The 27,344-nt window shown below is 42.7% G+C and overlaps 1 non-coding gene across 1 annotated transcript; it reads right to left on the reverse strand.

Annotated features, from left to right (window-relative positions):
* Positions 1–17,772: 17,772 nt before the first annotated feature.
* TRNAT-AGU (transfer RNA threonine (anticodon AGU)) lies at positions 17,773–17,845 on the reverse strand. The gene has a single exon. It is a non-coding gene; the product is annotated as a tRNA-Thr (tRNA).
* Between the last annotated feature and the right edge of the window lie 9,499 nt (positions 17,846–27,344).

A 27,344-nucleotide genomic window follows, 5' to 3' on the forward strand; every position in this document is an offset into this window, starting at 1 on the left:
TCCTGAAAAAAGCTTCTCCTCCTTTGAAGAGAGGATATGGCTCCACACGTCAATTTAGACTTTCAGAACACAGGGTTCTGCATCTTGTTTCCACTGGCAGATGGGAAAGGGGATGGGTACTTTTAGGCAGTAATTTTCCTGCCCTATGTGGCCATCTACCTTCACAAGTACAAGTATTGGCTTGTCTTATTGGCTTGTTTACTCACTAGCTCTGATGTAGCTGTTTAGAAGTTCAGCTTCAAATTGCCAATGCCTGCATTAAGGCGTCTCCATATAAACCCCTCCAGGTTCATCCCTCCAAGTTCCCTAAACAGTCCTTAGAGAGCTCATTGGTAGTAGAGCTGGACCTATTCAGCTCATTCTAATACAGACACCAACACCTGGCCATCTGAATCACTGGTCTCCAGTGACAAGATCTTCATAGACTTTTGAGGAAGTGTCTACACCACCTGCTAGGCAGGCATGTCAATTTAGGTATCTGGAATACGTCTATAATCTGAAGCATCCTCCCCAGCCATTCAAAGTCAGATGAGATGAATCCTCCGTCCAGGAAGGCTGGGTGTCTTAGCAAGGTTCTTCAGGTTAGCTGCAGCAGATTGAGGGTGGGAGCCTGACCATTGAACTATGCATTATCTCAGCAGGTCCTGAGCATCCACAGCTTTTTATTTTGCACAAGGCTGCACAGAAGCTTCACCTCCTGCATTAGATCTTTTACCCTAGAATACACATAGTTGAGGTGGGTCTACCTCTCCATGAAGCATGAGGGTAGTCTTGACGTGGACACACATAGCAAGGCTTACATTTCATTTTATTAGTTACCATAACTGATGAACCCACAGAGGGTCAGTATGTTCTTTAGCAATTAACTCAGCTCCAGAGACTGTAATTTGTCTTGTTCATGTTACAGCACCAAATGAATTTTGCTGTGTTTAATAATCATTCTAAAAGCAGATCACAGAGCTGGGAGGGAGGGAGAGATCGTATCAATCATTTGTTTTCTAACTCTTTCAAGGAATTTCCTACTGTGTTTAATTTCTTGCTGCTGAGTCCTACACGAGCCTCGGGAAGACAGGCACTGCTATTATTACTCATTTTTTAATCATCAGAGGAAACTATTTAACTGCACCAGAAAATTAACATGCTCCCAAATTCAGGAGGAGCCAACAATTGGGAAAATGCAATTTTCACGGATGCTGTCATATTAGTCTAAATGGTATAATTTAGGGCAGCTTCATTTAGGGATTTTTAAAGGAAATTTAGCTAAAGCCCTTAGATTCCTACTGCAGAGAATCATTTTTGGGCCATGGGACTGAGCTAATATCCCACTATGCAATTGTGACAGAGAGAAAGTAACTGACTTGTCCAAACTCTGCCAAGGATACTTAAACCTCTCAAACCCCAAGCTGGGACCCAGGGCTAGTGTGGTGCAAGCACACACATTTGCCAGTACTATTACTGTACCTCTGACCTGTCTCTGCTGACCTGCAAGGGGAAATAGCCACACAGAAAGGCCTCACAAGAGAGGAGAATAGAATTTGCTCTGAACAAAGAAGAAGAAAATTATCATTTGCCCTGAAAACCAACTCAGCTTCAAGGAAGTCAAAAATCAGTGTAGACATCTATCCATATTCTGTGAGAAAAGGCTGTTTCTACCTCATTCCACCTGAACGCATCCAGGATGGTGCCACTGGCAGTGCTCTAAGGTCAGCCTCCCAGAAAAAGAGGAAAACTTCTTCAGACAGGTCCTCTATAAGAAAAGCATCTCCCTTCAGCCTGTCTCAGTCATCTATTTAAAGTAATTACACAATACCCATTTGCAGCACCTCAGCTGCTGAGTTGCATACAGATAAATCTCCAGGACACTCAAGCTGTATCCCAAAGAGAAAATTACATACAGTCTGTACTACTGAAAATTGCACAGCTCTTAACATTTGCAAATCACCTTGGAGTCAGCATGAAAAAAAATAAACAAAAAACCAGTAAAGACCCTTGATGATGCCCATTGTAACTTGCCCTCCAAACATCCTGGGAGGACGCTGCCCTTTGTGATGTTAACAGCAGCCCATATGGAAACTTTGTACAATTCTACACAGTTCAGTGTCAGTAGAAAATACAAGGGCCATGAATGACTCATATTATTGATTCTAAGGACTCCTACCATGAGCCAAGGGGCTTTCAGAGCTGCTAATATGCCTACCTCAATCAGCTTCTTTGACCTGAGAATGTTGCAGCCTATGCTGGTTGAGTGCCTGGTGCTTTAGGGGGTAGAGTCTGTTTGCAGTCATGTGCTGCTGCTCCTGTTTTCCTGAATGTTTTAAGCAAGGGCATGTCTTGGCCCTGTGCACTGAATTTTCATAGCTGCAGGATGGTGCCTCCAGTGCTACTACTTAGTAGGAAAGGCAGTGAGATGGAGGAGCAGTGGCTGGAGGTTGTGTGAGTGTCCAAGCCCTGAGAGCTGCGGGAAGGTGCAGGAGGGAAGCTCAGAGGGAGCAGGGCCTCCAGAGCACCTGAGAGGCCCCTGAGACCTGGCTCTGCCCTCATTTCAGCAAATGCCCCTCCAGACCATCCTTACCCTTCAGAGAAGCCTTCCCACAATACAGTGGGCTCTCCCCAGTGGGAGTTTCTCATTCAGATGATGATCTGGGCTTCTGCTCTGACATCCTCCTGATGTGGTATGTTTTGGTAATAGCAACAATTATCTCAGTTACTAGTCAACAACACCCTAGGGGAGACATTTATCACATGTTTTTTTTTTTCCCAGGTCTTCAAATGCATGAGACCAAAAAGAAGCATCACAAAAGAAGTTTCCACAACAATGCTGAAATCTCAAATCTATTTGAAAAGAATTAAAATAACTTTAAAACATTGCAAGACTTTTAAAATAACTATTCTGTATTCTTATTCCTTCTTGCCATTCCTGTTGGGGGGGGAGCAGTATTTCAGAATTTCATTTTGTTTCTTTTCTTTTTTTGCCACTTCATAACTTTTCAAAGGAAGTTGCAAAAGAAGTTTTGAAAAGTTACAGAGCAGAAAGGAAGGAATAAAAAACAAAAAAGAGAGGAAGATTTCCACTGTGTTTAGTGGGAAAAGGAAGGAAGGGTAAGATAAAGACAGACAAGAGGGTCAAGACAAAAATCAGGCACAAGAATCAAAAAATGCCAAAAGAAAAAGTTTAAGATCTATAGGAGTTTTTAAGACATCTTCAACTTTTGATGACAAGGAACTGGACTCAGAATCACCCTCCAGGTTTGCCCGGATCAGTCCCATTCAAAGATTCCTAGCCTCAAAGGCGTTTCCTGCCGAATTCCCATTGAGCTCAGCACAGCTCCGAGACCAAGGCATTAAAAATGCTCCCATGCAACAGGTAGGTGGACAACAGCCTCCCCCCCCCCCCCCCCCACCTCTCCACCGTCAGCCAGCAGGCTGCTCTCAAATCCTTTGGCACATCAGCAGGATCAGACCCCAATCCAGCACCTCTCGAGCCAGTACGTGTACAGGGTGCCAGATGGCATTGCGCAGGCACACTGGATCAGCACTGGCTCCACGCCTCATTCTGCCTCCCACCCGGCCCCTGAGCCAGGACTGGCTCACATGAAGCAGTTTGGGGCCTCAGCCCAGGCATGCTCCCTTCTCTGAGGAGAAGGACACAGAGGACCATAGTGCAAGTGGCAGGATCCTAGGCCTCAGAGGCAAGACATGAGCTGCATTCAACCAAGGTAAACAGCATCATAGACTCAGCCAGTATGGATGATCCATGGGGAATGTGTCTAGTTTAGGTCTGGGGGTCAGGTCTGGCCCCCATTTTTGGACATGCACCAAGGCTAGAAAGAAGCAAGTCGCAGAGAGTGAGCTTCAGGTCTGCACTAGAGGGCACTCTTGTCACGCAGAAATTGTGCTGATGCTTTCCAGAAAGTTTTAGGATATTTCCAAGGCCAGACCAGAACACACAGGAGAGAGATAACGCAGCTGCGTGAGGAGGGAGAGGGCCTGCAGCCCCTCCATCAGAGAGACAGAAAACTCTTACACACCTTCCTTCCAACCTCCTCTTCCTCCAAAAATCTCCTCCTCAAGTCACAACAGAGAGATATGAAGTGTAGGCCTCATCTTCCTTGGAAAAGTTAGCGCTGCCCTGTGGAGAGGTTTCAAACAGGGAGTGGGAGGCTATTATTTCCTGGGCTGTTTCAGGGCTCGTAGACCTGTGAGAGGGGGGCACAGGTACCAAGCAGAGAGGTTCAGCCCCCATGTGACACCTGTTTACCTTTCCTGTGGAGCAGGGTATACTGCTGCTCAGTACCACAAGCTCTCAGTAGGTTTCTTAGAGCAACATCACCCCAGCTATGCATCCCACATCTGCAGTCCACAGGGGCTCGCTCCGTGGTCCCCTGCTATGTCCTGGGCTTGGCAAAGAGATTTACCCTTCTTCAGCTCTAAGCACTCAAGAAATCTATTCCTGCCCTTGTCCCAGGGGCACCAGCTCTTGCCTGTCCCTCTGTCCAGAGATCTGCAGGGCTGTACACCTGATGCGCATAGTTGATGAAGAAGACACTATAACATGTGATAGAAATTGGTGGGCACCTAGGAAAACACAATCTACTTGAAAAGACTTAATGTGAGCTCCCGAAGTGGAAATTCTGCCTCACCAGCCTTTCTTTGAAGGGGCCAATGGACACATAGACCAAGATAATCCAGTTGATGAAGTCTACCTACATTTATAACAGCATTTTATAAATTCATTTCCAACAGAATTAAGGAAACCAAGCCAAACAGGATAGGAGGGACTGTCCTGGCACAGACCAGTAACTGATGATTAAAGATTCAATTAGCAGAAGGTGGTGAATGGTCAGCTCTCACAATGAAGGGAGGTCTCCAGCAGATCCTGCAGGACCCCATGCTATGATGTAGGCTGTTAGGATATTCATATTCATACCTGGAGAAGGCGGCAAGCAGCAGGGTGCCAACATTTGCTGATGATCCCAAGTTACTCTAAGAAGCAGGAAAAAGAGCAGAATGTGAATAGCTTTAGGAGGACCTTGCAAGACTGAGTGAACAGGTAGCAGAATGAGAGGTGCGATTTGGCGCAACTGGTGACAAACCAGGTGGACCCTGAACCAACCACTGCCACTTGGGAATGAGAAAGTTCTATGAAAGCATGAGTTCAGAGATTTGCAGTAATCAAAAATTAAAATAAATGTTATCAGGGAAGGAAAAGAGAACAAAGCAGATAGAATTGTCATGTACTGTATAAATCTATGATCTTCTTATATCTTGAATATTGTGGACTATTTTTATATTCTTCCATCTCCAGGAGAGGAAAGGCTCAGGAAAGAGCAGCAAGGAGTGTTAAAGATCTGGAACAACTTGCATTTTAGAACCAAGTAAGACAGAGCACTTCAGGCTAGAGAAGTAGTGACAGAACAGGAGCACAGATTTATAGAGTAGGTAGGAATGGACTGTTCACTGCCACACAAGATCTGGGGCCCATCAAATGAAGCTTAACAAGGGCCGTGAGCAAAACAAACAAAAGGAGCTGATTCTTCAGTTTCTTGATAGAAAGCGTTAAGGGAGTTCACACGGAAGTTTCAAGTGAGACTGGACAACGTTTGGAATGGAGAGCTGTTGAGGATCACTGAAAAGACTAAAAACTACCTCAGCCTCAGGATGCCCTGAACTAAAAATAGCTAGTCCTAGGAAAGTGCTCTGAGGAGGAGTCACTTATACTCTTGTTGTCCTTTCTCTGGCTCTTCTGGCCACTACTAGAAATGGGTACTAGCCTTGATGGAACTTTGGTCTCACCCAGCGTAGCTACTCTTTTGCTCTTGCATTGGCTTGCCACGCAATGCCAATATATTTATCTTTTGTGGCAAGAACTACCTCAGAACAATTACTTCTTGCTGTGCATATTGTCTCTTATCCTGTCTTTGCCGCCAAAAATTCAGTCTAAAGGGAGCAAGTTTCTTTGTGTTATTTTTATTGACTTTCAGGGTTCAGTTCAGGTGATATGAAATATATATATGGTAAGTGCGTACCCCATATCTATTACGAACACCTCTTGCATACACTGAGCAACCTTGAACTTATCCAATGGTCTGTAATTGCACTCGGGTAGAGTTGCAAGATTTGGCTCCTACTTAAGAAAAGCTATTGGTGCACCAGACAGACAGGTCATTCTGGAAAATCAATATATGCAAATTTCTATACCTTAAGGTCAAGCAGCCCCCAAAAGACAAACTGTGAAAGACCAGGTAAATATTGAGCTCACAGGCCCAAACATTTCTCTCTGCAGGGATTTTATTTAAGCTTGATGATTTTCAGGACTACACTTGGTCTGTTATTCCCCCCTCTAAGTTTGATTGTGACAGAGCCTAGGAGTCACCCCAAGAGTCCATGGTGATATTGAAGGCTCTCTGAACGTGCTCCTTCATTAAACCTATCTACAGGCTGTATTTCCCATGGCTGATTTCTTTGCTTGTTTTTTTTTTTTTTTTTTCGAAGCACTTCTCTCCCAAAGAATTCTGCCTTTTCAAGCTACACAAAGTATGCATTATGCTGTGCTGGTGCTAACTGACTGATAAGAAATTTAATTTCAAGGCCTTCACAGAGAAGACAGGAGATTGTCTCAGCTGATAGTCCCAAGGACAGGAGCACGTAGCTTTGCACATGTGCTGCTTCTTTCCGATATGACAGTTATTCTCCTCTGGTATTAACTTTTCCTTGGTAAGATGTTGGCCTCCATGTGTAGAAGTCAGTGCCTTCAGCCTGCCCCCCAAGTCCTGCTCCCAACTCACTGATAGGTGGATTCATACACCAGTGATTTCTGGGCTTTCTGTTCCTTTCAGCCCATTGGAGAAAAACTCCAGATCTTCTTCCAACCAGCAACATGCTTGGTTCTAACTGCTCTGTAATGTGGTGTGCATGCATGTGCTGACATTGAACATTTAGAGCACAAGCTAGCCCCCTTGCCTAAACCACTGACCCTTTTCTGGGATTCTTCAGAGTGTACTTTGAGAAGGCAGAACTTGAGATGGAAAAGGTGAAAATAATGTGGGGACTGGACACAGACAATGACACCACCACCAGGACCTCCTTTCTTTCCCAGCTGGCTTGTAGACTACTCACCCATGTGGGCTTTGGCCTATACCTGTGACCTGTACATTCTCCAGCATGTCCAAAGGGGAGGCAGTAGAGGCAGAGGTGTTAGTTCCATCATTCCCAAATGATGGGAGGAATTTTCAGCAAACTGATGGTACAACACAGCTAACCCAGTAGTTATCCCCAAGCTCTCCTTGTTCAGAAATGCCAGAGGACAGCAACTCAAACACCCAGCTTTGCCTGGCACAAAGGCTTAGGTGCCTTTGATGAGTTAGGAAGCACATATTTGTGATTTTATAGCAGAGTATTCAATAATGGCTCAGGAATCTACTCCAGTGAGCCAGTTCTCAGGCCAGAAACAGCGTATGGGGATGAAAAAGTGCCCAATAAAGAGGACATATGAGAACACCCTAAGCAAAGCAGGCAGTGTGGATCCTAACATCCAGACACATGTGTTGAGTTGGAACAGCACCTAGATAACAAGGGTCATGTAGTTTGTCCAACTCCTCACTGCCCCAAGCTGGGTGGCTCTGCTTCTTGCAAGCAGGGCTTCTTTCATAAGGTACTGCAAGTACTTCCTTCACAATAAGGATATTTTTTCCATTCAGTCTTCTGGGTAGGAAGACAATCTTTGGATAGAACAAAGACCCAAGGTCCACCTAAGAGGGGCTGGCAGTTCCTCCAGGTCCTGGTGCCAGGCTACCAGAGGCCTGCTGATGGTAGTGGTGTCATCTCAGTAGTGGTGCGGAGAACTCCGAGATCTTCCAAATGGGACCAGACAAGTACAAAATGCTATTTCCTTTAAAGGGGATCAGCACAGAGGAAATGACAGGTCTAAGATCCAGCTATGTTTTAATGATCTAGCAATCACAACTGCTGTGCCTCAGGAGAATTCATTCTGCTGTAATAGCATAGGGGGCTAGTAGCTAACTAGATGCAGCCCATCTATCAAGAGAAGAAACTTCCATCCCATTTGCATTTAATGCACAAGGCACATGTGCAGCTGCCATCCATGTTAGACAAGCCTCAGATTCTGGAGCTTAAAAGACTGGAAGAGCAAAGCATGGTCTGTTAGCTTTTCTAGACCCATAACAGGGCAAACTGGATTCAGAGCCTCTTTCTTCCTTTGAAGTTTGTTATTTTAATTACTGCTCAAATGAGTAATTATAACAGAGAAATACTGCCCTGGATGCAGTTAAAATCAGCTCAGGGAACAAACTGCTTTGGCCAGGACACAGGGAGTATGCAGCTCTGCCCCCAAACAATATTCCTTTGAGTACAACAATGTGCTGTAATTAGGCTGTGGCAGCTGGCAGTCAAGCAGTGCAGCCTGAGCCACGTTAACTGCTCAGTTAGCAGCACAATGGCAGCCTCAAGCAAGCAGCAGGGAGAAAAGGGCCTGCACCGTGCTCCATTCCTGGAGGCCAAGCAGAGTCTCCTCTTTGTGTAACCACTGCCATTATTTGGCTGAGATGCTTTCACCTACAAACCTTCTGCTCTTCTGGGATCATGCTAGGTCCCCTGAGCAAACCACTGGTCAGCATGCACTGTTGGGCTATTCTAAAGCTTCTTTACAAAGCAAAATTGGGCAACAAACTTTGGAAGAAAAGCTGGTACATACACTATCACACACACAAACAGTAATATTTAGGAGTTCAGCGTAAAAAGCCTCCAGATTTTGCAGTCATGACACCTCTTCTCTTCACTTACTCCATGGCAGTGCATTGCAGAAGGAATCATTCATGTCCCAAGACACAGCTAATATATAAAGGCACCCTCACAGACAATGCAGAAGAGTGAGGCTGCTGGAGCTGGTATGGGAAGCTCATACATCTCTAAAGTTCAAGCACCTTCCACCTAAACAGCTTTTAACTGCACCTTACCAGCTTTTCCAGAGCCCAAGGAAAGAAATGAAAAGCCTGACATGCAAAGTCCATACTTTAATCATAAGGCTTGTGACACTGTCTACATTCTCCTCTGACCTTGCGGAGAGGAAGGGATCTCACACAGTCATCTAGGAAACCTTCTGGAAAGGGTCATCCTCAGGTGTAGGCCAGGGTTGGCGAGAGTACATCTTGTGTGAGCCAATATATTGGAACTCAGCTATTAGCATGAACAACATTTTGGAGGACTAAACAGGGATATTAAAATCCCTGCAATTCTACAACCTTGTCCTTTGAATGATAGGCAAACACCCCTAAGTACATTATGATTTATTAAGGCACCATCTGTTTCTATGCTTATGTGAAGAGTTACCAATTTCAGGTTAGTCCCTGGAGTCTTTATTTTGTAAACAACTTGTTGTGAGCTGCATCATTCATTCTAAAATTACCCTCCATTCACGGGTAGCTGCATCCACAAAAAGCAAGATCTCAGATCCCCAGGCTGTATCTACTTTAGAGGACAACCCTTGCTCTTAGCTTGCCCCAGATAACCCTACTTCAGTCAGTAGGACTGCAAGCACATGTCCCAAAGAGCAACATCTGATCATTGCATTTTCACAAGAAGAGTGCCTTGTCTCTTTGCCATAACTTGTCTAGTGACTTTGAGCTAGACACATTTCATTTGCTGTCATGCTTTGCTCATTAGATCCCCTAAATTATTTACTAACATGCTTCTTTTTAAATTACTTTATTATTTAACTAAACTTATTTATTTACAGAGAATGGCAGAAGAGAAAGACAGCTGTAGCAGTTCCTTTCTAACAAACATCCAAACCACCAATGTGAAAGCCACACTGGCAGAGCAAAAGCATTGTATTTTGGCTACCACTAGCATGTTAGACAAGTTCTGGCCAAAGCAGCTAACAGATCTCTCAGAGAAAGACATTTCCCCAAACTTGGGGCAGATTTTCAGATTTCTTAATTGTCTCCAGATGTTGCTTGTCCACATGAATATAAGCCAGACCCCCTCGAACACAAATTTAATGGTGTGAACTGCACGCTACAGAAAGTCCAGAGTGATTCTTGCAACACGGTTAACAACGGATTCAATTGTAAACTCCAAGTAATCAATTAAAAAAATAGATACAAAAAAAAAAGTTTTTGTTTTTGTTCTTACCAGTCATTCAAGTGTGTTGAATTCTCTCTCTCTCTCCCTTTTTTTTTTTTTTTTTTTTTTAATAGCTTCACTAGTATGGCACAAGTTAAGATGAAAGGAAAGTATGTGGATGATGCTTTGGAATGACCTAAAGGATAGTGAACTATAGCCTTTATGAGAGATCCTGAATTTTTCTCCATCTTTCTAATATAACACCAGAAATAAGGCTGTTTGCTATATGAAGTTCTGATGGAAAACAAAGATTTAAGGGATCACTTCATGAGAGCACCCAGAACATAGTTTTCTAGCAAAATCTGGTCATTCAGGATGAACTATATCTTGCTTAATCCTAGAAAAGTGCCACAGGCCAGCTTGGGATTAGTTTGAACAAGTGACATCTCCAAGAATTGTAATATTCCAGAGTGGAAAAAAATGTTCAGGAATCAATGTTTCTACATCTGGTTGGTGCTCAGTAATGAGAGGAGTAGCCAAGGATGCATACTGGGAGCCAGTGAATTACATCCTCAGCCACAGGGATGAGTCACAAATCCTCTCTTTTTTATTCAGCTCTGGCAGACCCAGTATTGAATTGAACTCAGTCAGGAAATCTCACACAGCTTTTCTGCAGCTAAATTGTTTCCAACACTGCTCATTAGCATCAGCAATGCCCAGGCAGGAATCAGTGTGCAAGAACAAATGAATTCCCACCAAGGCACAACAAAGAAAGGCACCTTGTTTGGTAGCCTCATGATAGGGCACCCATTTTCATGTCCCACCCATACTGTCTCTAAAAAGCGTGCTTCTGCTGTGCACCATGAAATAGGTCTGAGCTATTTAACATAACAGCAGAACATTAACCTAGCAGACAGATGGACATCTTTTTTTTCCACCAGATTAACAGAGTGGATCACTTGAACTTGAGATCAGAAATTCCTGAGCCTCCACAAGAAAGAAGCAGTATTACATAGCAAGCAACAGGATTGGGGAAGGAAGTAGAGCTACTAAGCTGCTATCCTGGCTCTTCTGTTTCATTAATCATAGCTTGTAGTGTATATTGTTCTCCTTTCTCCAAGGATACTTTTGGTAGTTTCCTTTGCCCTTGAAATCCATTGCCATTCCAATGATATACTTACAATGCACAATTTCAGATCTTTTTAAATTATATTAAATCTGAGCACTTGCCATGTGCTGATGTTCCAGCTACAACAAGAGTCTGGAGCAAGTCTCCTGGAAATGAAACAGTATGAAAGATCCTTATCATCAGGCAACTGGAGATGTGCAAGAACTCTGACATAGCTAGTGTAAATCTCATGGCACATTGCAATACATAGCTCTGAGTTCAACCATCTGGCTGGTTTCATGCTTGACATTGGTGTTGTAGTTCAAGTTGTCAACATAAATGAGAGACTTAGCCACTGCCACTAGTTTCCCTCCAGTAAGTTTTACAGGGAGAGATTTAAAGCCACAGTGCCAAGAATTTACTGCAGACCACAGGGGCTGTTGGGCTCTCCAGCCCTATTTCCTCTTATTTCTCTTTGCTTCTATTTGCAGGAAAGCAAATACTTTGTCAGTCTCCGCAGGTTCTAGCATAAAATATGCACTCCTCACATTTAGTAATTCGAATTTGTTGCATTCCTATTTTTTCTGAAGAGCTCTGATGAGCATTTGAACTATCAGTGGTGCTGTGCTTTCCCAAATCTTTCATCTCAACCTTACCAGGCAGAGCTTTGGAGAGCAGAGACGGATGGGGAGCAAACACAGTTGCTGTCAATCTGCCCAACAATGTCAGTGACCAGCATGGAGTTTTCACTGTGGCTTGCGCAGCTCCACTCTCTAGTTTGTACTATTTATACTACTGAGTCTTATTTATCACCAAACAAAATGACAGTGGCAATATTTGCTTATTTGCCAGTTGGAATACTTTGCTTTACAGTGATGAAGCAGTACAGCTTGTACTTCTGCTGAAAGTAGTTACTTGCATCAGAACAGAAGTATAAATTCCTATTTTTATACACTCACATTATTAACCTATCCTAGCAATTACCATGAGAGCCTGTGATATACTGAATCCCTTATCCTGACATCAGGAAACTACTATTATTTCTTCTGTTATGGTCAACATGTAGATCAGCATCAAGACTTTATTGAATAAACTGAAGTCATTTTTCTTCTGCTTCTCTTCTGCAGCCAACATGAGCGCTGGGGGATTTAGCATGGCTTAGAAATGGTTAAGTGCCTGTAGCTTAGCAACTCATCTGTAATTAAGGGCATCTGTCTATATAACATCCTCCCCTATTATGGGCTGTTATGCTGACAGGTGCTAATGGCTGCCATTAGCTGAGGTTTTGTTCCCAGACAATGACTGAGCTCATTAGAGGCAGTGGCTCTGCCAAACCTCCCCTGGGGCCCAGGGAGCCATCAGGTCCTTTGTGTGCAAGGCATCAGCTGCCAGAAACATGAGTGGTGGCCCTGGGCTCAACCCAGACCCTTGGCAGGGCAGGAATGGGGCACTCATAGCAGAGATAAGGTTCCCATGGCAGGGATGGAGTGACCATGACAGGGATGGAGTGCCCATGGGAGATCAGGATGGGGCTGGTGGCCTGCAGCCACTAAATGCAGAGAGCTTGCCAAAGGTGCCAGCTAGAGAACAAAACCCAGGATTTCTGGGGGCTGCAAGCTGCTGATGTGATACTACAAAACACATTTTTTAATATTTCCAAAGTATTCTTGAGAACTGTTAGAAAGGCAAGCTGCTTTCTGTCTGTAAATCTCCTTAGGCAAACACAGCACTAACAGCTACAGTTTGTTCTTCGTACAAGTCAGATTTTGTTCTTTGCTAATCTAAAGGGGGTCAAGGGTAAAATTTTGACCTAAGTTTTTATTTCTGAAAGGACTCCAGGGAAAAGCTACAGCAGCTTAAAAAAGGACATCCACATTCCAGAAACAGCTCTTGTTCTCTCAGCACAAGGGAGCAAAATGAGCACCTTTAGAGGAAGATGTTTATTCCAAACATCAGACAAGTTTTTTCAGAGCTTGAAACAAGCCTTGCTGGCATCCAAGAAAACTTTACTGGGGTACTTTAAAAGAAACTTTACAGTAATGATTGCAGTTGGTCATCTCACAAGCACTAGGAGGCAGGAGAAGTCTGGGAGAGTCAAGCCAAATTTTGAGCCTCAACTTAAGGCCAGAAGGAACCTCATGTCCATCTAACATTGCATTAACTTTTTCAGTTCTAACTTCATCTTCCCACAAATGGAATAATAACAACAATAATAAAATTCAAGTACGGCTACAAATGCAAGAACAAAAAGTTTTTCCTTTTCCATGCATCAGATCTAATGTATTATAGATTTTTTTTCAGATTTCTTATAGTTGAAAACATATACAGCTTACTAGCTTGTGACAGAATCATTACCTAGGTGCTATGCATGCTACTTACAGAGGTCAGCACGTTTTCAAGCCTTCATTTGTATGATAAGGTGGCCTCTCATAAGCAGTATCTCACAATGTGCCTCCTTTAAGTGAATTGAAAGTAGCCCACTGGAGCCCATTGCTGGTTTGCTAGAAATCCGACAGGATGTGATGATTTCTTTTGCTGTAGTTAAATAATCCTGTAAAACATGTTTCCAAAGTTCATTGGTGCTCCAGGATAGATCGTTCCAGTTACAGAAAGCAAATATCTCAGTTTTGCCTTGCTGTTTTATTCTGAGAGATGCTGCCCATTGCTGAGCTTTGACCTTTATACAGCAGCAAGAGGTTCCTGTCCTGTGACTCCCCTTACGTGACTTCTATTCAGAAAATATTCTTGAAGGTTGCTAAAATTATCCACAGTTCAATGCAATAAGACCTAGTTTGTTGTATACAAACATTTCCACTTTGTATCAATTTCCCTGATCTCTGAGTAAAAGCAAAGAACACATTGGAAGCTTTTATTTTCCATGAAAAGCAGAAGCATTTTAACTGTCAAGTTTTGCTTTGCATACTCTGCAGCTAGCAGATAAATCTAAGACAACTCAACAGCATTGTTAAGCATTCTGGATCAGACAAAACACAGACACATAGACAGGAACCACCTGATAGGAGAAACAATTTTAAAGTCTTCTTTTTTCCCTAGTGTTTGGAATCTGCACTAAGTAATAGGGATCCATCTCTAGACTGTTATTGTCAAAATGGTCACAAGATATTTAAGTCTGCTACAGCAGACTTAAATAGATAAAGTTTAGGTGACAGCAGCAAATATGGGTATGAGACACATACTGCTACAAGAGCAAACCCCAGACAGCATGATGGGGTTGACCAGCACAAAACAAAACAAAACAAAAAAAAAAGTCAGGAAAACTGGAATAGCAAGCTGTCTGTATTAGAGAAATACATTAGTCACATAGAGCTTGCTGGGATAGAGAGATATTGAGAAATACTCATTTTATCCTCAAATTATGCAATTATATTAATTTTTAAAGAGCAAGTCAAGAGCTTATGGGTGAAGATCAAAGGGCAGGCTAACAAAGATGACCCTGTTGTGGGTGTCTACTACAGGCCACCTGACCAAGAAGAGGAAGTCAATGAGGCCTTCTACAGACAGCTGGAAGTAGCCTCACCATCACAGGCCCTGGTTCTCACAGGAGACTTCAACCACCCTGATATCCACTGGAAGGACAACACAACTAGGCACAAATAGTCCAGGAGGCTCCTGCAGTACATCAATGATAACTTCTTGACACAGGTGGTGGAGGAGCCTACGAGGAAGGGTGTCCTGCTGAACCTTGTACTAATCAACAAGGAAGGACTGGTAGGGGAGGTAAAGGTTGGGGGCAGCCTTGGCTGCAGTGACCATGAGATGGTGGAGTTCAAAGGATCACCACCATCAGCTTCAGGAGAACAGACTTTGGTCTCTTCAGGGAACTACTTGGAGGAATTCCATGGATTAGGGCCATAGAAGGAAGGGGGGTCCAGGAGAGCTGGTTAGGATTCAAGCATCACTTCCTCCAACCTCAAGAGTGGTGCATCCCAAGGAGAAAGAAATTCAGCAAAGGAGGCAGGAGACCTGTATGGATGAGCAAAGAGCTCCTGACCAAACTCAGAAAGAAGAAGAAAGTACACAGAATGTGGAAGAGGGGACAGGCTACTTGGGAGAATTATAAGAGTGCTGTCAGAGTATGCAGGGATGTGACGAGGAAGGCTAAGGCTCAGCTGGAATTAAATCTGGCCCAGGATGTAAAGGACAACAAGAAAGGCTTCTTCAAATACATCAGTAGCAAGAGGAGGACTAGGGAAAATGTGGGCCTGCTACTGAGTGGGGCGGGGACCCTGGTGACAAGGGATACAGAGAAAGCAGAATTACTGAATGCCTTCCTTGCTTCAGTCTTCACTGCTAAGGGCAGCCCTCAAGAATCCCAGAGCCTGGAGGCAAGGGAGAAAGTCTGGAGAAAGGAAGACTTTCCCTTGGTCGAGGAGGATAGGATTAGAGATTTGTTAGACAAAATTGTCATCCACAAATCCATGGGTCCTGATGCACCCATAGGGTGCATCCATGATTACTGAGGGAGCTGGTAGATGTTGTTGCCAGGCTGTTCTCCATCATCTTCGAAAGGTCATGGAGAGCCGGAGAGGTGCCTGAGGACTGGAAGAAAGCCAACATTACTCCAGTCTTCAAAAAGAGCAAGAAGAAGGACCCAGGTAACCATAGGCTGGTCAGCGTCACCTCCATCCCTGGAAAGGTGATGGAACAGCTCATCCGGGCTGTCATCTCTAAGCATGTGGAGGAAAAGAAGTAGTAGGTGCCAGGAGTAGCCAGCATGGATTCACCAAGGGGAAATCCTGCTTAACCCATCTGATAGCCTTCTATGATGGAATGACTGACTGGGTAGATGAGGGGAGAGCAGTGGATGTTGTGTACCTTGACTTCAGCAAGGCTTTTGACACTGTCTCCCATAACATCTCCATGGTAAGTTCAGGTAGTGCAGGCTAGACAAGTGGACAGCAAGGTGGATTGAGAACTGGCTGAAAGGCAGAGCTCAGAGGGTTGTCATCAGCATGGAGTCCATCTGGAGGCCTGTGACTAGCGGAGTCCCCCGGGGGGGGTCAGTGCTGGGTCCAATCCTGTTCAACTTCTTCATCAATGACCTGGATGAAGGGACAGAGTGCCTCCTCAGCAAGTTCGCTGGTCATACCAAGCTGGCAGGAGTGGCTGATACACCTGAGGGCTGTGCTGCCATTTAGAGAGACCTGGACAGGCTGGAGAGCTGGGCAGAGAGGAACATCATGAGGTTCAACAAGGGCAAGTGCAGAGTCCTGCACCTGGGGAGAAATAACCGTAGGCACCAGTACAGGCTGGGGGTTGACCTGCTAGAAAGCAGCTCTGCAGAGAAGGACCTGGGAGTGCTGGGGGACAACATGTTGACCATGAGCCAGCAATGTGTCCTTGTGGCCAAGGAGGCCAATGGTCTCCTGGGGTGCATTAGGAGAGTGCTGCCAGCAGGTGGAGGGAGGTGCCCCTGCCCCTCTACTCAGCCCTGCTGAGGCCTCATCTCAAGTACTGCATCCAGTTCTGGGCTCCCCAGTACAAGAGAGACAATGAGCTACTGGAGAGAGTCCAGTGTAGGGCTACAAAGATGATCAGAGGTCTGGAGCATCTGCCCTATGAGGAACAGCTGCGAGAGCTGGGCCTGTTTAGCCTGGAGAAGAGAAGACTGAGGGGGGATCTTATCAATGTCTACAAGTACCTGAAGTAAGGGTGTAAAGGGGATGGGACTAGACTCTTTTCAGTGGTGCCAAGTGACAGGACAAGAGGCAATGGGCACAAACTGAACTGTAGGAAGTTCCACCTGAATGTGAGGAGGACTTTCTTCACTGTGAGGGTGACAGAGGACTGGACCAGGTTGCCCAGAGAGGTTGTGGAGTCTCCTTCTCTGGAGATACTCAAAGCCCACCTGGATGCAACCCTGTCTAACATGCTCTAGATGACCCTGCTTGAGCAGGGTGTTGGACTAGATGATCTCCAGAGGTCCCTTCCAATCTTACCAATTCTATGATTCTATGAAACCAACCTATCTGAAAATGAGCAGAAAGCGGAAATGTGCAAAGGGAGGATATGAAGTTGCATACATCCAAACTGAAATTCATTGAATTCAGAATGCAAAAAGTTTACTTCCTGGCTATCCCTTTTCTTAAGAATGGAAACTTCCAGCCCCTCCTCAGAACTAAACTCTGATAACCAGTTTGTAGAGGGAAAAATAAAACTATGTTTATTATTTTTCAGCTGTATCTATAATTTCTGAGCTCTGGAAAAAATGATTTAATTGCCCTTTTGGAGCATGAAAAATTGAACCAGGTTTTTCTAGCAGCTGTTTCATATTGTTTGCAATGTCTATGAGGTTCAGAAGCTTGGCCTCAAGGCTTTAAATCCCATCATCAGGATATTCCTATCTCTGGTTTCTCTTCTTTAAAAATATTTACAGGTATTCATTAGCAGGTTTAGATCTGACCATTGCTAGTTCTGTTTCTCACTGCCTGTCATTTGATATAAACTCTGTGTTGTTTTTATTTCACCTAAAGTTAGGGTGGTTCCTCCAAAAATTGCACAAGCTATCTTGGAGGAAACAAAAGAGCTGAAGAGCCATTATTTTCCAGAGACACATATCCATAAGGCTCCAGTGAGATTTGAACTCACGACCCCTGGTTTACTAGACCAGTGCTCTAACCCCTGAGCTATGGAGCCTCTGAACCTTAAGTGCTTTTTTCTTGGGAAACATTTCATACAATATTTTTCTGTTAATTCCAGAGTAAAACAAATCCTGCTCTGCTAAAATGCACTAACATAAAATTCAAGGATTTCCTCATCTCTTTTCAAATGGTCTTAGGACCATTTCAAAATCACAAAAAATCACAAAAATCAGTCAAAGTTCACACCATAGTCAACACAAAACTTGATTCTGCTATCATTCATCTAATCCCAGCAAGGATCCCAAGAAAGCACCCCTTCTCCCAGCCAAGTAACTTGGGAAGTGTTACTTTTTATTCACAAAAAAGTCAGTGATACTTTCCCTCTTAATAGTTGTTTCACTAATTTACCAAAGAAGGAAGTTAAACTCTTTAAAAAAATATATAAAAAAATAAAATAACTCTCTGCATCCCACAGCTTTCCTTTGAAAATTAACATTTTACTTTTCTCCTATTGATTCTTCTAGGCTTTTAAACATGTTGATGCTTTCCTAAGAGCCCAGGATATGTTTTGTCCACTGGGTCTAACATGCACATTTTCACTTTTCTTAGCCTTTCTTTGATACCTGAATTTTCAAGATTCTCCTGCTCCTTATTGTTTTATTTCTTATTTGAAAATATTTAAAGGGGTGTTACAAGAAACATCTAGTGTTCTTTCCATCCCCTCCCTCAGTAATACACATTAGGTATGAGGAACATTTTTCTGTTGGTCATTTTTATATTTGCATGGCATACTGTGCTTGTTTCCAATCCACGGCTTTCATGACTCTGACACAGGATTTGCCAGGTGAGATTAAAGTGAGATTCCTCAGAGAAACTGCTTCATATGAAAGTAGCTGGATTATATTTCATTGGACTATGTTGTTTCTATCAGGGAAATCCTCCGAAGCATGTATTCAGCAGCAGGAACAGGTATCTCATGACCCATTTGCCACTACTGCTATGAAGCCTATGCTCCTTCCCATTGTGCGGGGCTGTTGCATAGTGGCATTAGCCAGAGTCACAGCCTACTGGTCAGCGTGGGCTTTTTTGCTACACTATATTGACTTTTCTTTGAACTTGCTGCTAGTTTGCCCTAATATGATAGTTATCATCAGTGGGGACCATGGTCATTGTGCTGTGATTTATTGTATTTGCATCATGAACCATCACTGACAAAATTCATTACTTATCCTTACTTCTCTTGGCAGCATGCCCCCCCCCAGACACACTATTTCCCATTCCTCCTATTTCAACCTCCTCCAGTGGCCTCCTTGTCCTATTATTCTCCCTCCTCACCCTCACTGTTCCTACCTCAGTCATCTCCATGTCTCCTGACATGCTTCTTTTGCATTTTCCTTATAGTCACCATCTCTACCTCATTGATGGATGGGGCTGAAACATCTTCTGTGCTACTTAGTCACACTAGAGAGGGAGGGAAAGGAGGATAGAGGGGTTCCTGGTCTATATGCATATGCCTTCTCCATGCAGCACCTGGCCATGAGTCTAAAGTGTCAGAATTTGTGAACCTCAGGAGTATTTTCTGTTATACTCCTGTTGTAAGCCCCTTCAGTGTCCTTCTCTCTCCTGCAATTCCGCTAAAAAGATGATCAACTCCAGCTTGAGGATGGGGATGGATCTTGATTTCTGTGGCCAGGAGTCAGCAATTGCCCACTCAGGCATGGATATCTGAAGCCCTGCTGCTAGCAGTATCTCTGGTTTTTGCATCCTGCAAGGCAGAAATGCTTCACTCACATCTCCTCTTTGGAGAGGCGTCAGGAAGAGAGGAGGTTTGAGCAGATGGATCCCATTTTATTTTCTTACCTTCCTGTTGTATTATTGAGCAATAGATCCTCTCTAAGCCCTCAGACTTGCATATTCAAGGAAACAGACTGAATCTGACGGTCTCTGTGCGACTGTGACTGGCCATTTCAAGTCTGTTTCCTACTGGGTGTGAAATACTGGCAAACTAGAGTAAATGTGGGAGAAATAAGAAACAGAAGAGAGGAACAGAGCTTTGTATTTAGTATTTGACTAAAAGGACAAAGGGAATTTTTATGCAAGCATTCATGGAGATGACAAAGGGACAAATACATGCAGACCCAAGCTGATTGGGATACCTCATATAGAGCCTCCACCTTTAATGCTGTGCACTAAGTCCAGCACACTGATGACTTTCAAACAAGAAAGAAAATATCTTTCCTGCAGAGCCCCACTCACTTTGTGGGCCATGCCTCGGGTTCTTCAGGTTAAATAGGCAAGTCCTGCAGAGCTGGGGTAGAAATACTTTATTTGGAATACCTCAAATTTGAGGCCAAAGCTCATTGAGACTCCTGTCAGCCTGCAACAAGTCAGGGAGAGTGGTTTCTGGCTACACATGAAACCCTTGGGCATAGAAGTTTCTCACAGCAGGTAGAAGTGGTACAGCAACAGCTAAAGAGGGTGCTGAGTTTCAGAGTCTTAGCAGGAAGATGTGCAAAGAGAAAACATCAGTGTGAAAGGGTGACTCAGAAAAAGCCATGATGTGTCTATTGTGCCTGATCTTTTTGTGGAAGAAAATTACTGTCTTTGAAAGAAATCGGAAATTAAGACTGTCTGTCCTCCCAGTGTAGAAAAACACGAGCCCTCATTAGGTGGGCTGAAAAGCAATTCTTGGGCCTTTATCCAACAAGCCAAGAACATGATTCTGTCTATAGCATTTAGAGAGAAATGACGAATTACCTTGCATGGGTTCAGTGCCTGAGCTTGGCATTGGATAAACACACAAAGAAGCTTGAAGCCAATAGAACAACTTTATAAATAGTGCCAAAAGCAGCCCATTGGGGGCACACAGCAGGGGCATACACCAATGAAATAATTCTGAATGTCCCATGTAAGAACATGTGCTTGTAGCACAATTTGTAAGAGCAGCTGGGCTTGTAGTCTAGGAACACATGGCTGAGCCATGAGAGACACTGGCTAGCAGAAGGAAATAGGGGAAACAATTTGATACAGTCTGTTCTGGTTTGAACAATAACATGGTTTAAATGTGTGGGGATGCTGGATGCATTTTAAGAAATAAACAGTTCTGATAATGAAAAGCAATGGTGTGGTGTAAGTGGGAAAGTGTTTGTTATTGTACTACTGTGTTGGAAAAGCTGTCTGGTTGTTCTCCTGAGCAAAACTTCTGTATAATTACATTCCTAAAAGTCAATGTTTCCTGAGAAACTCTGATATTTTCAGAGCAGCTCTTAACATTGCGAGGGTCTAGAACCACACTGAAAAAAAGTCCTTACTGTGCTGTGCCTAAATAGCACTGGTCCAACAGCTTGGAGCTATCTCATGATTTCAGATTCTGTATGATCATGGTCTTTTCACTACCTCTTACTCTCAAGTCATGTTGTCCTTTGTTTGGACAGCTCTCTTTCCTTTCTGATGTTTATCCCCTTGATATTTCTCACCATTCCTTCCCATCCCAGAAGCTTATCATAGCACAGAACCTAGTTTGTGCTTGTTTTTGCCGGAGAAGTAGTAGCTTCAGTGTTGCTACTGAAGTCTTCCCCAGGCTAGGCAGAATGGTTTGCGTCTTTCCCTGCAAGCAGTGCTTCAGGTAGAACTATACATATATCAGCTTAACTGCCTGGACTGCAAGACTAGCAACTGTTCTGTTTCTAGCACTAGTACTACTGCAAATAGCTCGTTTCCCATGTCCTAGGAGCAAATAAGCATTTCTCATGATTGTAGTGCACTCTGGCCTAATTAGACATGTGATATTAGTCCATCCTAGGCTTTCTCCATTTAGAAGCTGTGACAATCCTCTAAATGCTGGCAAGAAATCTATAGCCCGCTCATTGTGGCAGTTCAGTTAGAATTGGTAATAAAGCACACACTGAACATCTTGCTTGCAGAGCAGGCTTTGAACTAAAGCAAAACTTACATCCCTGTGGTGGTAGTGTGAAGGTATTTTTGAGGGCCTCTGATAGGAATGTCACTGTGAAATAGAAGTAGTTGAAGGACAAGAAAAAATAATAACTGCTAAAAGGAAAATAGATGTATTGATTTACTAATTTACTTGCTAAGTCCACACAGTACAGACAACTACTGCTGAGAACAGGCTTAGTAATAATAGAACTTTCTACTGGTGGAGTCCAAAGGACCTGAAACATCTGACACACAAGTTTTTCCAACTCGAACCTTGGCCAGGCCCTGATGAAAGCATTGTCCAGAGCAATTCTGAAACTATTGCTAATAAACACATTAGGGCTAGATTTTCTCTTCAGGAGAAACTAAGATAATAAGAAACTGTTTTCAGTTTCACTCTATTGTGATGGACTGTCCAGATTTTAGCTGCATTTATAGCTGAGTGTTATGGTTTGGCTTCTACTCCAGGAAACACTTGAATACCAAAAAAAAAATAAATAAATAAAATCTAAAGCTCTCTCAATATTTCTACAAAAGAAGCTTCTGCAGTTTGAAAAACAACACTAATACACTAATAAATTATAAGGAAGTGTAATGCTTATCTGAGCTGTTGAGAGCCCTCTACTTTTCTTCTGGAATAAATCCTTTACCATCATGTGGCAAGATATAGAGGCCAACTCACCCTTAGGAGCACCCTTTATAAAGCTAGCTACTTGGGCCCTCTTACATATAGGTCGCCTGTTTAGCTGTTTGCAGCTGAACTGAATAAAGAGAATTTTGTGGGAGATGGTGACACCTGTGAGGGTTGACAAATTCATAGGGTGAGGTATGGGAATCACTGAATGGTAGTGGTTGGAAGTGGTTAGCCTGCCCTTTGATCTTCACCCATAAGCTCTTGACTCGCTCTTTAAAAATTAATATAATTGCATAATTTGAGGATAAAATGAGTATTTCTTAATATCTCTCTATCCCAGCAAGCTCTATGTCGCTAATGTATTTCTCTAATACAGACAGCTTGCTATTCCAGTTTTCCTGACTTTTTTTTTTGTTTTGTTTTGTTTTGTGCTGGTCAACCCCATCACGCTGTCTGGGGTTTGCTCTTGTAGCAGTATGTGTCTCATACCCATATTTGCTGCTGTCACCTAAACTTTATCTATTTAAGTCTGCTGTAGCAGACTTAAATATCTTGTGACCATTTTGACAATAACAGTCTAGAGATGGATCCCTATTACTTAGTGCAGATTCCAAACACTAGGGAAAAAAGAAGACTTTAAAATTGTTTCTCCTATCAGATGGTTCCTGTCTATGTGTCTGTGTTTTATCTGATCCAGTGGTCACCCAAACCACCATAGCAGGCAGTCAACAGACAATAGATGTATTCTGCTCTCCTGCATAGTCAATTTGTGGCACTGCCGGGTCCCAGCACCCTGGAGGTGGATACTGGGTGCCAGGAGAGACAGGGCACTTGGCTGTCCCTCATCAGCCTTAGAGCTATGTTTTCCAGAAGCAGGGAACATGTTCAGTCTAGCTGTGGTAGGTTGATGTGTTTTCTCCACATGAGAAGTGATCTACAGGAATTTCCTAACTTTTGTTTGTGTATGTCACAGTAAGGGTAAAGAAACAGAAGTCAGCAGGGTTCCCATTAATCTACAACCTAATAAACTAGCACGAGTTATTGTTATTGTAACCCAAGATACTGGAAAATGGAGAGATGTGGCAGGATTTTACTAAAAGGGATATTCTCCCTAGACTGTTGTGGCTGCATGCCTATTTACCTTATCCTTCATTACAGCTTATCTCTTTAATTTGCTTTTACATGGCACTACTGAGCAATATCCAACAAGATCTTTGTGACTCAAGTTCACTCTCATGATCAGGCATATGGTTTCAGCTTACTGAACCTGACAGTGATGAAAATGATCATTTGAAAAATTAATACTTTCATATCTCTGCAAAAATGAGAAATGGACAGGATAAGTTTTCACTGATTTCTTAATCTGCCCACTACTTAATATTTATGTAAAGATCCTTTCTTTCACTGATAGCCTGCTGCAATGCCTAATACCAAACATACTGATGCTACTTGTTGAACCAGGGCCTCATGCAAAGATCACTTCTGGCAGTAGGCCTTGGACCCTGCTCCAAATAAATTCCTTTACATCAATCTCTTATATATATATATATATATATATATATATATATATATATGTTGGAAACAGCTTTTTGAAGATAGAGATTCACAGGAAGGGCCAAGAGGGCAAATTCCTTTAGATTCATGTCCTGAAACCTATTTAAATATTTAAATGTGTAAAGGAGAAAGACTGGCTCTTCATCTTCATCAATCTGTATAATGGAAATGCTACACACAAGTTCAAAGATGCACAAAAGGTTGCATAGCTCTGTTACTGGGACTGTAACAAGGTCAGTTTGTTTATGGGCTTACTCAGGAAGGGCTCTCATTCTTTGAACTCATGACCTGCTCTAATCCAGATCTAGACAGTCTCTTGCAGTCTTTTTTTAGAGAGGTTTAAAAGCATCTTCCTGTATGTCCTAGAAAATTTGGTTTTCATAGTTTTCTGAAAACTTCAGAATAGAAGTGCTTCTATTTTTAAAAAACATCCTAGACACTGTAAATTTCTTTGTCATGTTTTTCATTCCTATGTCTCCCTCCAAAGGTTGCATCAAAGCTGGAGAGAGATGGTATTTATTCCAATACAAATAACATTGAACTCTGTGGCCAAGCAACTTGAGCTGCTGAGGTACCCATAGTCCTTCCCTGATTCTAAGGATGATGTTAGCACAGCTGCATTTCTGTCTCTGGATGCCTGAGTAGGGTCTAGAGGTGGCAGTCCTACCTACAAGGCGTGTAAAACACCAGCTTTGTTGCATTTTCTTGGCTATACACAGCACCACCTTTCATTTCCATTTTCTTCCCCCCTTAGGACTGTAAAGTTCTCACTTATTTTAGAGGAGTTCTCAATACTGAGTTTTCTTTGAGGAAAAAATCCATTGTCCTTGCCATTTCTTTTATTCAAGTGTTCTGAAGTTAAGTAAAATCTAGTAGAGACTATGAATGTCTAAACTAATCCATTTCTTAACTCATGTGGGAAATAATTGATAAATGATTTAATCTTGGGGAGGAGAGTTTGAGGTAGAACCAGTGAAATTCTTAGACTTGGAAGTAAAATTTAGGCTAATCTTTAAAATCTAATATACAAGAATGCCTTGTAGCCTCAACCCAGGAAAAAAAAATAAATAAAAGTAGTTACTGAAATCTGTAGGCCTGCAGAATACAGGGGGAACAAAAGTCACTAAAACTTATCTTTTTTTTTCCAGTCCTCCTCTAATGAATATGCCTTGTCCCTTATTTCAAAAATAGTATTGTGGTTTAAGCAATACTGTTTTAAAATAAATCTCAAATATTTGACCTACATCCTGGAGAAAGGTAACTGACTATCAAACATTCCTTTTTGACAGCACTAGTCTGTACTTTAATCCTACCAACTGTATCCGCTTTGCATTATTCCATGCCCCTGAGCTGCGCCCCCTCAGCTTTCTGACAGCCCCTAAAGTAGACACCTACATATGGTCAGATAAATATCAGCCTGAACCCCGTTGACTGTGCAAAGGGAGTCTGGGCACCTTGCTCAGGTGGAGACATCTACCATGAAGATGCTTTGGTGATAGGAAACTCACTCACTGCTCTCCCAGCCCTTCTGCTTGCATGTCTGTCAAGGCCAATGGATTTTTAGAAACTCAGGTTAGAAAATCTAATGTGATCTGATGCAAATTTCTTTTCAAATATGGGAACACTGGCAGCTGACAAAGATCATCTCCATGCTGAAGACAGGCACAGCAGTTTATAATCAACAGCTTCTGGCCAATATCACCACATAGCCAATATTTCTGCATGAGTGTGTGGAAAGAATAACACCCCACTTCATGGAGAAAATCCTAAACCAGAAATTCATGTGCAGATCAAAGCTCCCATGGCCAGGTGAAGGCCTAGACAATGTGTCAAAGCCATAGACTGATTGAGCAGATTTTGAGGACTCTTCCATATCATATAGTGTGATTTCGCAGATCAGCCTTCTTCTGGAAATGCTGCAACTTCACAACTCTCACTGTTTGTTGAGGGGGGGCGCACCAACAATTTTTGTATATATCTAACAAAATAGACTTGAAGACCTTGTCTTCTGAATGGCAGATTCCCTAGGGATTCATAGTGGCATTATTATTCTTCCAGACTTCCCCAATATGATACCATTGACCTGATCATGGCAGTCTGAACAGGAGGTTACCTTGTGCTCATCACCACAGCAAATATACTCATTCCAGTAGGCCATATTTCCATAAATGACCTGGAAGAAATGCAATACTACTGTAGTTACAGCAATTCAAAATCAACTATAAAACTCCAGCTGCATCTGCTTTCACCTAGGCACCTTGCCATGAGCACTTAATTGCAGACTGAGATGGGAGTAGGACTCTGCTACCGTGATACAGCAGAGGAACAGAGGGTCTGTCTTAAATGAGGAGTTTTAGGGAGTTTAGTGCGTTAAGTTTAGCAACAGGAAGGCTGAAAGAGGTCATAACTTTCTCACATAAATACTGCAGAGGTAAACACCTAGAAGGGGAAAGAACTATTTAAACTAAATGACAACTTTGGTATAAATTAATATATTAGGCTAGAATTTAGGACATCTCTAATAAGCAGGGGAGCTTGTATTTTCCAGCAGCCAGAGCAACAGGTAGAAACAACTCATGTCAGAAAGAGCCTTCATAACCTGCACTAGCAGGTTATGAAGGAGCTGCATAACATAGACGCCAATGAGCCAAGAGCTCCAACCCTGTAACTTGTTCTTAGGTAATATGTCAGCTCGAAATTCAGCAGTGCCTTGTTCTGCGAATATGTGAATGTATCCATGTGCTTTTTTACAAGCCTGTTAAGTAACTTGTTTCTCCAAATACTTCTGCTGTTTCTGTAACCAGAAGGAGATGACTTTAGACCTGTTTTTTTTTTTCTTTCTTCACGGAGAGCCTCTGGTATACTTGTTGATTCGCTTGCCTCCCTTCTGCCTGCTACAGAAAAGATTTGTTCCCTGTACAGTGAGCCTAATTATAGAAACCCAGTTGCTCAATAATGGTCATCTATTTATAGTCTTTTATAATTTCTTTCATGTCAAAATTTCTGCAAGATGCTCCTTGATTCCTGCAAGGAATTAATGATTTTTTTTTCCTTTCCTATGCTACTGAAAGTACCTTTTGTTCTCAGAAAAATGACTGCAATAAAGACCATTTTGTGTATTCAGAGTAAATCCTAAGGATTTTAAGTTTTTGGTAAGAGCTTAGAATTTCTTTGTTAGTTGAAAGAACTCCTTAGTTCTTTCCAACCTTCTGGGTTAGATGAGCATAGTTTACCATAAATCCTTTAAGGATAGAACAGAAATGGAGTAAAATGATCTAGATTCTATACAGCCTTGCAAATTGGTAGTACAGCTGCTCAGTTTTCTGCACAGTCTCTGGTGACAACATTACAAACAGTAGAAAAAGTCTGGAGATGGCAATGGATATGCTTAATTTTCTCATTCCATAACTATCTGTCACCAGGCTTGACA

The sequence above is a fragment of the Rhea pennata genome, chromosome 18 (assembly GCF_028389875.1).
Source record: "Rhea pennata isolate bPtePen1 chromosome 18, bPtePen1.pri, whole genome shotgun sequence".
In the NCBI taxonomy this organism is placed as follows: domain Eukaryota; kingdom Metazoa; phylum Chordata; class Aves; order Rheiformes; family Rheidae; genus Rhea; species Rhea pennata.